Here is a 15,776-nt window from a genome sequence, read left to right as displayed (position 1 = left end):
CCCTTGCAGTCTCATTAAATGCGGTCTCTGGCAGGGAGTGTAGTGCTGCACATTCTCAGGGTGTGGTGGTGAGAGCTGGCTTAAATTTCACTTTTCTATGAATGCGTGTGCATGTGAACATGTTTGTTTGACTCCAAGTGTGTAGAGAGTGTGTTTGGCTTATTGGCTGTATTTGCCATTCTGATTGATCCCATAAACATCCACTGATTGCCCCTCCACCGAACACATGGCTTGGTTTTTATAAGTTGAACATACGCAAGTAAGTTTCTTTTGTTTTGCTTTGGACAGACTGCATATGAGTGCATTTGCTGCAGTGTGTGTGTGTGTGTGTGTGTGTGTGTGTGTGCACATTTATATGTGGAACAGAAACACTCACAGGTCTTTAAATAAAACGTACAGCTCACTGAAAAGGTCTCTGAACCACAGCATAAACCAATGCTGCCACAAAGAAATGGAAAAAACAGCAAAGGCAGTTTTGGTCTGGAAGCCTTGTGAATTGTTGGAAGAGAGGAAATTATTTTATATACATTTTTATCCTTCTTGTGAGCATCTGTCTCAATAGCTCTTGTGTTATTTTTTCCAGCTCATGCTAATTAAAAAGCCTTGCCCTTGTCTCTGTTGCTTTGCCTTCCATTTTTCTGTGCTGCTTCTCTCGTAACCTCCGCGGCTGCTTCATCTCAGTAGAGGTTTCTGATTTTCGTGTGTTGGTGTGGAGACTGCCACTCTGGCGCTACTTGGTGGGAGCATCTGACAAAACACAACCTCAGCCGTGGGTGTCAGAGGCCTGTGATGTCTGGAGCAGCAAGAGAATAAAGCTCTCAGAGAGCAAGAAATAGCATGGCCTGTAACAGTCACGCGCACGCACACACCACACGCGCACACACACACACACACACACACACACACAAAAGCACAAACAACCTCTGTTAAGATGGGACAGAGTGCCACTGCTCTTTCTCTTACAGTTGAAATCTGCAACTACTCTAGGTTATAAACAAGTCTTAAATGAGTCAGTGTGATCTGAGTGTTTCTTGGTCAGGCACATCACTTAACAATGATATCATATAAAAGCAGACTTTTATATGATACCTGATATCAAAATAGAGAAAGCAGGTTTTTGTTGCAAAGTTATGAACCTTGCTGCGCCCGTGGAACATCATGTGACCAATTACATAACAATTTAAAGAGGAGAAATGCTAAATGTAATTAGGAAGGCATTGTAATTGATCACCACATGAGTCTCAATAAAGGACTGGAAAGCTGCCCAGCCATGGCACATCATGTGAACATCTGTGAAGCATCATGGGACCGATTATATAATATTTTAAAAAGGAGAAATGCTGAATGTTATTAGGAAAAATTGCAATTGATGACCACATGAGTGTCAATAAAGAAGGACTGGAAAGCTGCCCAGCTAGGGATTTGTTTAACCTACCACTGTTTAGTCTAGCCCACCACTTCCTGATACACTGCCCATTTTGTTTATTCCACAAACCACCAGTGTCAGGAATCGCTGGGAAATGGAGTAGATTCTTCAGAAAAGCCTTTTTCAGTTTAGTAGTTTGAGGATTTCTATACTGTTGTGTTTGGAGGTGGAAAATCCAAAGCAGCAGAGTGCACAGTAGAAGAGAAGATCATACAGGCAGAGTGCCTGATTTGGTGATTTGCAACAAAAGGAAAGCAGCAAGGGTGAAAAGAATTGTTTACAAGATCTCAGTGAGCCCCTTTTATGATGTATGGTTTGGAGATGATGGCACTATGAAAAAGACATGAGGCAGAGCTGGAGGAAGCAGATTTGAAGATGCTAAGATTTTTACTGGGAGTGACCAGGATAGATTAGATTAGATGTGAGTGTATCAGAACAACAGCTGAGGTTTGGATGAATGGTTTGGATACAAAGTAAGCAAGCTTATGGTGGTTTGAACATGTGCAATAAAAAGAGATGAATATAGTGAAGGAGGATGTGCAAAGGGTTGTTGTGTCACAAGAGGATGCTAGGTAAAGGGTGAGATCGAGGTACATGAACCTTAGAAGTAGCTTGAGCATCCTACTTCTTCAGATTTTGGGTGTTTTGAGATGCTACTATTAGCTTTGCAACAGCCTCTACTCTGGTGTTACCTTGTGATCTATTGGCCGACTGTACTATACTTGCCTCACTACACTGGTTGCCAGTTAGTTTTCGAATGGATTTTAAGATTTTGACACTTGTTTTTAAATCATTGCATGGAATAGCTCCTATTAATCTTTCTGATCTTTTAAATTGGTATAATCCGGGGAGATCTGAGGTCTGTGGACCAAATGCTGCTTGTCCCTAGGTCTAGATTAAAACACAGAGGAGATTGCTGCGACTGCTCCGAAACTTTGGAATAAACTGCCTTTACATATCAGGACCTCTTCAACACCGGATACTTTTAAAACTCGTCTAAAGACCCATTTTTACTCCTTGGCTTTTAATTCTGTATGAGTCTGTCATCCTTTTATTCTTATTTTTCTCTTACTTTTATTGTCTTTTTAAAATTTTATAGAATTTTATTCTATTGTACAGTTCTTGTTGTTTTTAAAAGTGCTATATAAATAAAACTGATTTGATTTGATAGCTAGTTAGCCTTCTAGTTACAGTAAATTAAGAAGATGTTTCTTTATTTTTAATTTTTCAGAAGCAGTGGGGCCAAAAAGCATCAATTACAAAGATAATAGACAGTACAGAGAGACTAGGACCAAGGAACAATAGCGGTTGAGGAATTCACCTTTATAGCCCTCATCTTTGCCAGTTTTGACCCTGAAACCTGAATGAATTTACGTGAATGTTTTAGCTGATTTTTACATGTTTTACTTCACTTGTATTTTTCCTATTTTTACAGCACTTTTCAAAGCAAGTTCAAAATTGAAAAGGAAATTTGAAAAATAAAAAAGGTCTGCAGAATTAAAAGCAATTTCAAATTAGTGAAAACAAAGGAGAAAAAACGACAAAATCAATTCCACACATTCAACAAAAGAAAAATAGATAAAAGCATCGACAAGGCATTAATTGGCCTTTTGCAAAGTCGTGGGGTGCGAGGTGTAAAGGCTTGGACACCTTTAATGAGCAGACGAGTCTTTGGAACCACTATGAAGCCATATCAGAAAGCTCATATTAGACAGCACTTAGAATTAAAACAGGAGCCTGACCCTGTAGAGATTTAAAAACAAGCAATAAAATCTTAAATCCATTCTAAAACCAGGCAGCCAATGATAGACTGGAAGGACTGGTGTACTGTGGTATTTTTTTCAATGTGTTATGGAAGCCTGGAGCAGCATTTTGAGATAACTGTAGTCTGTGTAAATTACAGCGACTGATGCCAGAGAAAAGTGCATTACAGTAGTCAAGTCTGGAAGAAATAAAAACACTGATAACCTTTTCTGGGAATGAGACAGGAATGAGCAGATTTTGGATATGTCTCTAAGCTGAACGAAACACAACTGCATAACCATAGACTGTTTAGAGTCATTGAATCTTAGACAGGAAATGGATTTACCAAAACTTCAGACGAAAAACATCTAGTATTTGAGACATCGGTAGTGCCAGGCTTTAATGGTTCATAGAGTTCTGTATCATCTATGTAGCAGTGAAAATCTAGGCCATGTCTCAGCAGGATTTTCCTGAGGGGTAGCATGTAGTTAATAAATAAAACAGGGACCCAAAATAGATCCCTGGGGAACCCCACAAGATAGAAGAACTAACACATTAGACCCATTCATGAAGGCACCATTTTTTGCAGGATTGTTTACAGTACCTACACTAGGTGTACCTACTAAACTAGAAGCTGAGTTTCTGTGTTTATCTTTAAAGCCTGTGTTGTTTGCTTTTCCTGTAAGCCGCCTCTGTCTGAGCAGTTTGTGACATTTACAGCTGTTGTGTGTGGCAAGAATTGCTGTCTTGACGTGCAGCAGGGTCAGTGTAAACAGCCAGTGGTGAGCAGCTGTGGCAAAAAGTGAACATAACTAAGAAGGTGAGGCGGTGATGTATGAGGCTCCAGGTCTTGTAGCCTTACAGGGCACATACACACATGTATACTGGAACACTAACCTTCTCAGTCACACATACCTAAGCATGCAAGTATTTGGAGTCGCACACCCACCAGGTGTGCACTTGACACATGGTGATAATGGTACACAGGCATGACTAATACACACAGCCTTATTGGTGAGAATATGGGTTAGCCTGGGCATATGGAGATCATCACTCACACCTAGAGAGCTAGCAATAGCAGTGTGAGAAAATCTATGGATTTCAATGAGGGCCCGGGCCCTGGCCTCTCACTGCCAGACCACATTACCAGCAATCACTTACTCCAAATAAGCACACCAAAGGCTGATTAAAGGAAGAACGGCTGAGATTTGAAAAAAAAAAAAAAAAAAAAGACAGATGACTGAGAGTAAAGAAGAAGCTACATAAATCACTGTGAGATTTGTAAGGAAAGAAACACCACACCTTCACCGGAGCTCGCCATAACGAAGCACGTAGCATCTGCTGGGACCAAAGAGGTGTCGTCCCAATTTATTTGACAACACCCCGGCTGAGTCACCGGCATTTTAAACTTGTCTTTTATCTTTAGATCTATCCATTCCACAAAAGGACCACATCGCTCAACGAGCCCCTGAAAAAGATAAACAAGGCAGATCAGAGTCAGATGAGCAGAGGAGAAGAAAAGATGAAAGGATTAAATGGAGGAAAAGGAGGGGGAGTGTTAGATCTATGCACTGGTTAAGAGAGGTGCTGTCATTACATGATGATCCCTATAGAAGTATTCAGGGTGAAGCAGCACGGCCATACAGGCTTTTCCTATGATTTACAGGCATGAGATCGAACACTTTAACAAGCACTTGACAGTATGTTTGAGACCCGTTAGTTTATGTGACTTAAAACCGCCAGTTGAATTGCCATGTAATACACTTTGATTCAGACAGTCAAGGACCAATTTAGATTTAATAGAATAATTTCCTGACTTTCTTCTTTTCATCACCACCATCACAGCACAGTTTTGATTGGGTCATTGTAGCTACAAAATTAAGCATAACATCAATCATTTGAAATACGCTTTCCAGCAACTTAGTCACAGAACAACCTGACACTTCTGGTTTCCCGACAATTTGCTATCCCCAACCAGATCCATATGCCATAGCCTGCATTGTTAATTTAGCTTGATGGTCATGTATGTGTTTATTAAGTTTATTAACACTCTAGGGACTGATGAACAGATATCTTGAGAGCTCCTTCTAACAGCGAAGCTAAATGTTACCAATACTTTATGTTCTTTACAGCCCTAGCTGTACTTTAATGCTAATTAGCATGCTAACATGCTAAACCTAGATGATGAATTTGGTAAATATTGTCACTAACATTTTAAATACAAATGAGTTAAGAATTAAAGGATGAAAAGCATGAACCTATGGCCCCTTCAGCGAGGGGATAGGGTGGTCTGCTGTTTTTCTGGCATGGTTTGGGTTCACCATGCCATCTGATGTTCTGAGTGATCACATTCAATAAAGTTTCCATGCTGAATAGATTGGAGTCTTCCTAGATGACGACGTCTCCGTCCACAGAGCACAGGAACGATGTGATGAGGATGAAAACGATCTAAGTCATATGATCTTAATCCAGCTGGACATCTATAGGGGCTTTTTGTCTCTGCCATCATCAAATGTCATAGAAGGAATGTCTTGTGAAAGAATTACATTACAGTTGTGTTTTAAATGCACTTTTCACTGATGACTGTTATTTTGGGTGAATGTTATTGATATTGTTTGAGACAAAGAACACAACTAATAAGAAACAGGTTTGGTCATCAACGTCAGGTAGAGAACGGCCTTTGCATGCCAGATGAGCCTAAAGGAGTAGTTTAATTGCTTCCACAGTCTATATAGTCCAGGAATATATTCCTATATATAATATATATATAATATATAGATATTGCCTTAACATTTCTCTATTTACCTGCAGAAAAACGTCTGTGCTGTTGAGTTATTCTCCATCTGTGAATGGAGAGTACAGAATTAAGCATAAGGCTTCTGCACTAATAGCTGCTGATTGAAGAAGAGGAATATTAATGCTATAAATGATTAGAGGAGAAATATGCCCGAAAGGCGATGTGCATTATAACATGTTTTGATAAAATGCATATTTATGAGGTTGTTTTCAGCTTTTTATTTCATCGTGCGTCTATGCCTATTTAAACTACACCTGCTCTCACATGTAAGGATGATGGAAATTTCTCTTATATTTATACTCTGATCTTGTGTAGCTTGTAAAATGTGGCAGCTTGATAATTATAAACCATTTTAGTTTTAATTATAATAAAATATTTTGCTACATAACAAAAATCTATTTAACTTCAACACTGAATTATTAATTAAAAATAAGTTAACATGAAATGCACATTAAATTCAAATTCACATCTATTAGTTCACCTATCACTCAGTTATTTTCCTTCTCAGAATTCATTTAACAAGTGCATGGAATATAAATACTGTCTGTCTGTTTTCTGTCCTTTACCCAGCTGCAGGTTCCAGGGGCAGCAAGTACAGAAGCCCAGACCTCTCTCTATCCAGTCATCTCCTCCAGCTCTCAGAGACACTTACGTATTTCCAAGCCACCCGTGAGATATAATCTTCCCAGTGTGTTCTGAGACTATCCTGGGGATGCCACCTTCTAGGACATGCCCAAAAAACATCTCCTATGACACACCCGGGAGGCAACTTAGTTGAATCCTCAAACCACATCAACTTCCTTCTTTCAGTGTAGAGGAGAAGTGGCTTTACTCTAAATCACTGTCACCCTATCTTTGATCTGAGCACAATCCTATGTAGGAAGCTCATTCCACTGCTTGTGCCTCTTCTGTCAGTCACTACCCAAAGCTTGAGACCATGCATGAGGGTAGGAGTGAGACTGACTGGGAATTTGACAACTTCACTTTCATCCTGAACTCTCTGTCACCACAACTGATAGTTTAATTTCTGCATTACCACCGATGCCACACCAGTCTTTGAACAGTTTGCAGGATGTTATGCTTCTTTAGACCCTCTGCACTACCATCATGGTAGAGGGGTTTGTCCACTGGAATGATCCCAGGAGCAATTTAGAAATCCTCTAAATCAATGAGGGGAAGGCCAGGGGACCATATTACCACCAGGCCACCCTTGAACCAAGCTTTAGTTCATGGTGCCCTGCTAGGCTCAGCTACATGGTCTTGCCCTCCTTTCAGCCAGCTACACACAGGAGAGGCCATAGGGGTTTGGACTGGGTAGAAGTCAGGTGTGGAGAGCCTGGCAGGCCCATAATAATATATATAATATATATTATATATATAATATATAATATATAGTATATATATATATATATCATATATATATAGATATAATATATATATATATATATATATATATAATAAATATACATATATATATAATATATATATATATATAATTAGTGTATCGTTGCACCCCTAATATACATATATATATATATATATATGTATATATGTATATATATGTATATATATATATGTATGTGTGTGTGTGTATATATATATTTATACAGTGTGGCAAAAAATTATTATAGATATTCCATTGGGGGGAAAAAACTCTCCATAAATCTGTTCCTCTTTCTGTCGCAGTTCAACTTCCACAACCTGCAGCTACAAAACCAAGTCACCCTTCATGATAACATGACTGTTAACCTATAGGCATGACTATCAGGAGGATTTTGTTTCCGTGCTGCACAAATTCAAATGTTAAATAAGTCAAACCTGAGGGAAAAATCAGTTGTGATCTATACAAAACATCCTCTGAATAAATTCAGAGTAGGCAGGGGGTTCTGTTCTATCTGTTTCTGCAGGTTTATCACTGCTAACACAGAGACAGAGGACGTGAGAGTGGAGGGGTGGATTAATGCGTTCATTATGGGGAGGATTCGGCTCATTGCAGTTTTGACGCTGATACATGTAATCCAGCATTTTGGTAATGGAGCTACAAGCTTCCTCATTGGTTGCTATTAATTGCTCTGACAGAACAGGGCCAAGACATCGTCAGTGTCCTAAAGCTTGCTGCTGTGTGACAGTCAATATTCAATATGTATACATATTTAAAAATGAAATACAGTATGTTTTCAAATGAATAAAAGAGGGGCGATTGTGGTCAGTCGTGAGAAGAGATCGATTTATCCTCAGACTTTCAGTTTCACATAGAGAGTCATGACCAAGCTTTTCATCTATTTGTATGAAAAGTTAGACACATTGTTACAACTGAATACAATATTTGGACTGTTTAGTTTATTTGGTAACCGTGGTTCATTTTAAAATGAAGAGTATGCTTGTCCTGCTCTCCAACCTATTATCTCTCAATTGATATAAGAGACAGCAGATTCAGTTACCATGCGGGGGGATAAATTGCTTTAGAAATGGGTGGACTGATAGATGGGTGGGTGGATAGATGACATTGAAAATAATTAGTTTTGACTATTTTATTTCTGTTTCTTTCTGTGCAAACTGGCCGTGGTATATTTGTATCCATGAGTTTGGCAGGATGGGATACCTCTTTTCATTTGTTTGCCTTTAGCAATACAATTTTAATTTTGCAGTAACAAGTTGATATATTATGTTGTTCTAAGCAGACATGATTAAAATTTGTATTTTCTGGTCACACACTGACTATTTATTCTTTCCCCTTTTAGGGCTAATTTTCAATCTTTAAATTTTTGAAAGCAAAATGTCTACAGAGGGGTTGTGCATCTTTAAACGAGAAGAACTTTCGCCTCAGAAAACTCTAGCACTGAGTAAACCCATTTGTAAAATGACTATAGCCAATATAATACTCCATATTTGTGCTTTCAGTGCAAGGAAACAAGGCAAAGTTAAAGTGGCTAAAATAAAATTCTAACTCAGAAAGATGACAGCAGTGTAACGTCTTGATGCATTCTCAATTATCCAGGAGACTGAAGAAGTCACTTGGATGAGTGACGAAACGTTTCTCCCACAAAACGCTACGTCCAGATGAACAGAACCAACTTTTGGAGACAGCAGTGTAAGAAATGAAAATGCTGAGCACCGCACAATGAGCATTGCTGCAACATGTCACATCTGTTAATATCGTCACGGTCCAGGTTAACAACTGGGGTGATGACAGGGTGGGCTGCGGTGAAGGGGAGAGCAGCCCGTAGTTTATCAGGGGAAGAGGAGGAACTGCGGGGACACTAACAAGCTGGTGGTGAGATTTGGAGGTTCAGGGAAGTGAAGAAAAGTTATTGTACTGTTGGAGAGTGAAGGAGGAGTGAGAGGCAAGGGAGTGAGATAAGAGCAGTGATGGTGGTACGGAATGGGAACAGGAGAAGAGTTTATCTGAGCTGACTGAATGTCCTCCATTGTTGAGGTCCCAGTCTGCTTGCTTCCATACGGATGTGCTTCAGAGGCCAGAGGGGCAGAGACGAGGAATTTGACAATCTGCAACGCTATCTCTCAATCTGCACCCGCAGCTGCTACCAAAAGACTTCCCTTCTTCCTTCACTTCTCTCACTCGCTCTCTGTGAGTCTGTGAATTTTCCAAAGAGACACCCAACTGACGTGTTTCGAACAAAACACACGTTTGTAGTTAATATTTATATATTTATATTTATATCTATATTTTGGACACATGAGAATATGAGTAGTGTTTGGCAAATGATTTATATCATCTAAATAATGGCTGTTTTGTTAATAGAATAAATGATAAAGTAATACTTTATGAATATATATATATATTGGGGTGGGGGGAAAAGCACTGAATGTTGAGCAACAGTAGAGAAGTATTATATATGTACAAAACCATGTTGGGTTTCATGAAATTAAAAACACAGTTGTCTTTGATTGAAAGAGAATTGAAAGTCAGATACAAATTAAAAGAACAATTTGATTTTTTACACTTACCAGCCACTTTGTTATAAACACCTGTTCAATTGCTTGTTAACACAAACATCTAATAATGAGCAACTCAACAGATTTAGGTTTGTAGCGATGGCCAAGAAGACCAGCTGAAGTTCAAAGCATGCATCAGAATAGGTGATTAAAGTGACTTTGAATTTTGCATGGTTGTTGTTGCCAGATTAGCTAGTCTGAGTATTTCAGAAACTGGAATGAAAAAGAGAAAATATCCCATGAGTGGCACTCGTTACCCCCAAGAGTGCCAGAGTGACCGAGCCCCAGGCCGAGAGGCCGAGGGCACCCCACCCCTGGAGTGGCCCGAGCGAGCCCCAGGCTCCAGGCCCCGATAAGCAGCCACCAAGGAGTGAGCCGGTGTGTACCTGGATGCCCATCCCCGGACACAAAGACCCACCAACGCACCGATGTCTGAGGGCGTCTGCCACTGGCAGGGGAAGTGGTGGTGGGGGAGATAGGCCTCCAATACCTTGGAGGGCCTGAGATGTCCCCAGAGAGGTGGCGTCTGATACCCACCTGACATATAGACACAGACATACAGGCACACACAGATACAAACATCCATTCCCACCCTCATGCTCTCATATGCAACTTACTCCACACTCACCCAACGTGGAGACAGACATAAAGAGACCTGTACACACAATCACACTCCCCAAGCGTACTCTACCACCGGGTCTAGGTACCCTTGCCCCTGGAGGGGGAAAGCACCGCGCAGGTGGGTACCCCTCCGCGTGGGGAGCTCCCGCTGACCGAGCTACCGCCCATATCCAGGGCCCCTAACGTGGCCAAACCAGTGGACAAGGGCGGTCCCAGGCCCGTAGTCGCGGCCACCAAGGCCCAAGTACCATAGCTCAGCTGCTTTCCTGGAACTCCCCACAGAGCACGGACGACAGCCCACTCTCCCGATGCTCGGACTTTGTTATGATCCTTAAATACTCAACCTAAGCAAAGGGACATACTATACTTGCACCTAGATGAATGGATGAAATATGACTAAATTCAGAGACTAAACATTAAATAATTCCTTAAATCCATAACTTATGGTGAACGGTGTGCCTTTACGATACAGCGCAGCAAATTATTTAGAATGCAGTGAGTAACAATGATATTCGCCCGTATAATGGTACAAAATAACATATGTATAGATACCGACTATGAGAGAGTATCGTCAGGTAATGCTACTAGCATATGCTCCAACACGCACTGCTTGTGTTAAAAAAACAGGCTAGGGACTGGGATCAGTTGCATTTGATTACTTTGTTCCGTTTGTGAAGTGACAAAACTGTTTATGGTAATGGGCGCTTTTAGCCGACTAGTTAGACTCAGCTATCACTAAAGATTTGGTATGAGCGGCTGCCGGAATCGCTGATATATGAACTCTCATTCTATGTAATATACCTCTTGGACAATTTGAATGATCCTAAATCACGATAGCTAAGTACAGTTGAAGTTGTTAAACATGGTACTCTCCCCCGAAATTTCACTGTACATACACAACACTTGCCCCGTCTTTGTTAATGAAACCACTACACTGACAAATTACATATACCTATGAATTACACTCCGATGTGATACATAATATTATTACCGTAATATATATGCTATGTATTATAGAGCTCTTCATTAGTTATTCAACAGTTGTTATGTAGGCCTTGCCTGTATCAGTAATCCTTGCTATGGGAGATCATTCACAGTATACTCACTCCCCGGACTTAGTATCCATACCTTCAATTGTTAGTTACCTCTTCTAAGATACCCCAGAGCCTGTCCTTTTAAGGACGCCCGATCACCGCTAGCTCCGCACGTTCGGTACGTAGGTTCAATTGGTGGATGTTTCTTCTTATTTACGCGGGCTGGATCAGGAAATGAGTTTTGGTGTTTACACTTCCAACCGTTGTGTATGTTAAATCATATCAATGTTTCCCATTGAGAAAATCGCCAACCCGAGAGCGAAGCTTTGGTAAATTATGATAACTTCTATAGTTTTTTTAATATGAATATTTTAATGCAAGTTTTGCCCATTGAATGAATGGGAACGAACGAAAGTGAAACTTAACTTACTTTGTGGTGTGTTTGCTCACTCACTTAATTTGTGGTGTGTTGGCTCACTCTAGTGGTATGTCCCCGTATTTGGATTACCATAATGACGACAATATCAACGGCGCGCACAGCGTCGGTGCTTTCAGGAACCATTGGAATTCTTAAGGTTGCACGAAGCATTGAATAGTTACGGTAACGGCAAGGGTGTATGCTTGGTGGAAAACTGCATATCCCACAATTCATAGCACGCCTCTACCAGTCAAACAATGGCGGCTGCCACTTGGTTTAATATATTCCTCTTATTTGTGTTTGTAGGTCACAAAGTAAACTTTTAAGATATTTTCAGGTGAGAATGTAGGTGTGTAAACATCAAATATCTGCTCGTTTTGTCAAAACATCCCATATTGGCAACAGATTTTTCACGATGTTGGCTAGCTAGCGCGGCTAGCTAGCCGGCTAGCGCCGCTTCACTCAAAAGCACCCAGGCTTGGCTTTCAGTGAGGCGTCTCTAACTCCTTTCATCCCCGATAGCTCCGCAAACAGTCTTTGTCTTAGCTGGACTTATTTTTCGTTTATATGGGCCGATGATGCTGGTCGATGAGGAAAAACTAACTGAGTTGTTTGGTGGTGGCTAACGCGGAGCTAGCTAGCCACCGGTATGTGTCTCTTTCCCCTCATATGTGGGGAAAGAAACATGCGAGGCGGCCGCCGATCGACCGGTTTTCAGGTGAGAATGTAGGTGTGTAAACATCAAATATCTGCTCGTTTTGTCAAAACATCCCATATTAGCAACAGATTTCTCACGATGTTGCTGCTAGCGCGGCTAGCTAGTTCGGCTAGCCGGCTAGCTAGCTCGGCTAGCTAGCGCCGCTTCGCTCAAAAGCACCCAGGCTTGGCTTTCAGTGAGGCGTCTCTAACTCCTTTCACCCCCGATCGCTCCGCAAACAGTCTTTGTATTAGCTGGACTTATTTTTCGTTTATATGGGCCGATGATGCTGGTCGATGTGGAAAAAATAACTGAGTTGTTCATATACCGGTGGCTAGCTAGCTCCGCGTTAGCCACCGGTATATGTCTCTTCCCCTCGTATGCGGGGAAAGAAACATGCGAGGCGGCCACCGATCGACCGGTGGTGGCTAACGCAGAGCTCAATCGTGGATAAGGGAAACCCAATGCAGGAGAAGCAGGCGGCTGTTGAACTGAATTTCAGGTAAGACGTTATTAACTGCACTCTATTTGGGTCAGATATAAACCGAGTTTAGGTGTAGTTTATTTTCGTTGTGCTGACAGACGGAGTTTCTATACAGCTGATATACTAAGTTACTGATGTTGAACTTTATGACAGCCTCCCCTATTTTCAGGCGATAATGTAGGGGTGTAAACTTCAAATATCTGTCGTTCAGGCCTTTTATCAAGAAGTCCCATATCTCTCACGATGTTACTGCTAGCGCCGCATGGCAGCTAGTCGGCTAGCTGGCTAGGGCGGCTTGGCTGACACCCAGGCCGGGCTGACTGATACCCAGGCCGGCTCACGCTCTCGTTTCACCGCCGCATGGCAGCTAGCCGGCTAGCTGGCGAGCGCGGCTTGGCTGCCACCCAGGTCAGGCTGGCTGACACCCAGGCTGGGCTGGCTGACACCCAGGCCCGCTCACGCTCTCGTGTCACCCCTAGTCTTTCGTGATGACTCTTGGTTGGCTCATTTATATGGGCTGGTGATTCAGTATGAGTGTCCGGTGAACTGAATGTCAGGTAAGACGTTATGTATATTTAAGGTAGTGACTGGAATAAGTCACAAGGTGTCGCTGTTGAGCTGCATATATGTTGTAAATTTTAGCAATTTTGACCATTTGTCCTCTGCAGGACACCGTAGTTCAGATTTCTCGTTCGCGTGGGCGCCATCTTGGTTCAGTGTTTACTGTGATGTGCAAAGGTAAGCACTGTCAGTGGCGAACTGCATTGGTTTTGTTTAAAAATAAGTGTTCCACTGTGTAAAATAGCGGTTTGTCATTTAAGCCGAGCATATATTTTGTTTATTGAGAGGTTCATGTATTGTCTGATGAGAGTATGAGACAAAGATATACTTTTCTTTCTTACTCTCATATAAAATATTTAGCTTTTATTAAATAGTTATCTGAATCTTACAACCAAGTTTGTATAATAATACACAAGATTGGCTGTAGACCATTGTTAATCATTCAGAACACTGTGTAAAAATAACAAAAAACAAAAAGTGAATGAAAAGTGCATAAATATTTATTTTACGTGTTTGATGTGTGTGGCAGGGCGTGGTCTGCAGTGCCGCTGCAGGGGAGGTGGACCCACCTCAGCGGCATCTGCAATCACGCCTCTCAGGTGTAAAGTCTGTGCTCTCTCTGCTTTTTTTTTTTTTTGTATGTGTCGGGCTGTGAGATGAAAAGCTACAGCCGGCTGTGTGGGTACAGCAACTATGTGTGAAAAGTGGTCCATAACGTAATGCTTCAACAGCGTGTTCATGCAAACATTGTCGGGTCTGCTTATGAACCTCTGCGCACAGCGTCTACAAATCGGGGCTGTACGAAGTCACCTCATCTTTACACAAAACCGTAAGCTGTCATCTGTGAGGCGCGAGCGGTGTTTGGTTTTACCATAGTTCATGGTGGAGAATGGCTGCTCTGCTGAGTTTTGCTCTCTGTAGCCGTTTGAATGGCAAACTACACTGATTAGCGGCGGCATAGGCACACTTAAAATTTCTTCAGAAATTTTCGCTTTCTAGTTATATATCTTTATTTTTGGAACAATAGAGTATAGTTGAAATAATAGGCTCTGATTAAACTGAGATCATGAGATCAATAAAATCAATAAAAAGATTCTTATTGGAATTCATGTATTCCTAAATTCGAACAGTGGAAAAGGTTTCACACTCTGAAACAGACAGCTCTTACCTCCGACCTCCTGTACCTCATGTGCTGTTGACCTGTTTGGAAGAGGATATGACAAATCTCATTGTAAACTACCTGGCAGCTGAGCCCCTGTCCTATAATAAGTAACCTATTCTGTCCAGTTGCTATGGACACAGATGGCATGGAACAAGACCAGGGCAATGGTAATAGACGGAAAGGTGAACGTGAATGTGGGGATAAGGGCAGTTACTGTGACACTGTGGTCACTCCTCTGATAATAAGCTAGCTCCATGGCAGGTTACAAATAGAAAACACATACACTATGTCAGCTGCTGTGAAAACACCTTGAAAAAGGGAAGGAAAAAGTATTTTCTCTGCACCGTAATCAGAGTGGGCCTAAATATTTATTCAACAAGTAGAGATGATGCGGAGGAATTTGAATTTAGGGCATCAGAAAAGTGACAGCGAGAGCTTCAATTATCATAACAATAAGGCGGACTGAATAATTCAACCACTATATGATGAGGAAAATACAGTTTTACACAACCTGCTTTTCATACTAAGAATATAGTCACAACAACCAGTTCTTCAGCATTTTTGATCTGTGCTTTTTTGATTTGTGCTTTATTTTGTTTTGGTTTTGGTTTTTGGGGTTTCTTTGCAAAATGTATGCAGATGACATGAAATGCAATTCTGAAAAAAGTCCAAGCCCATCATGCAAAACAACTGCCAAAATATTGGCCATGTAGTAATCACACATGCTCTGATCTCAGCCATTAATATCATTAATGTCAAACTAAAGGCTGAATAAGACCCAAGTTTGAATGCATCTAAATTTTCCTTTACAATAAACCAGAAGTTTATTATTGCCCTCTGATAAAATGTTTTTAACACTCTGTTTTTTTACAATCT

General features: G+C 41.0%; 1 long non-coding RNA gene across 1 annotated transcript in view; it reads right to left on the bottom strand.

The window, feature by feature from the left end:
• Positions 1-14,939, bottom strand: part of LOC102295303 — a 28,838-nt gene extending 13,899 nt beyond the window's left edge. Inside the window, exon 1 of the long non-coding RNA XR_316688.2 lies at positions 14,907-14,939. This is a non-coding gene — a long non-coding RNA (uncharacterized LOC102295303). The remainder of the gene's footprint in view (positions 1-14,906) is intronic.
• Between the last annotated feature and the right edge of the window lie 837 nt (positions 14,940-15,776).

The sequence above is a fragment of the Haplochromis burtoni genome, unplaced genomic scaffold (assembly GCF_018398535.1).
Source record: "Haplochromis burtoni strain Fernald_Lab_line unplaced genomic scaffold, NCSU_Asbu1 Contig_200, whole genome shotgun sequence".
Lineage (NCBI taxonomy): Eukaryota > Metazoa > Chordata > Actinopteri > Cichliformes > Cichlidae > Haplochromis > Haplochromis burtoni.
The sequence above is the reverse complement of the archived record's forward strand: the minus strand, read 5'-3'. Positions and strand labels throughout refer to the sequence as shown.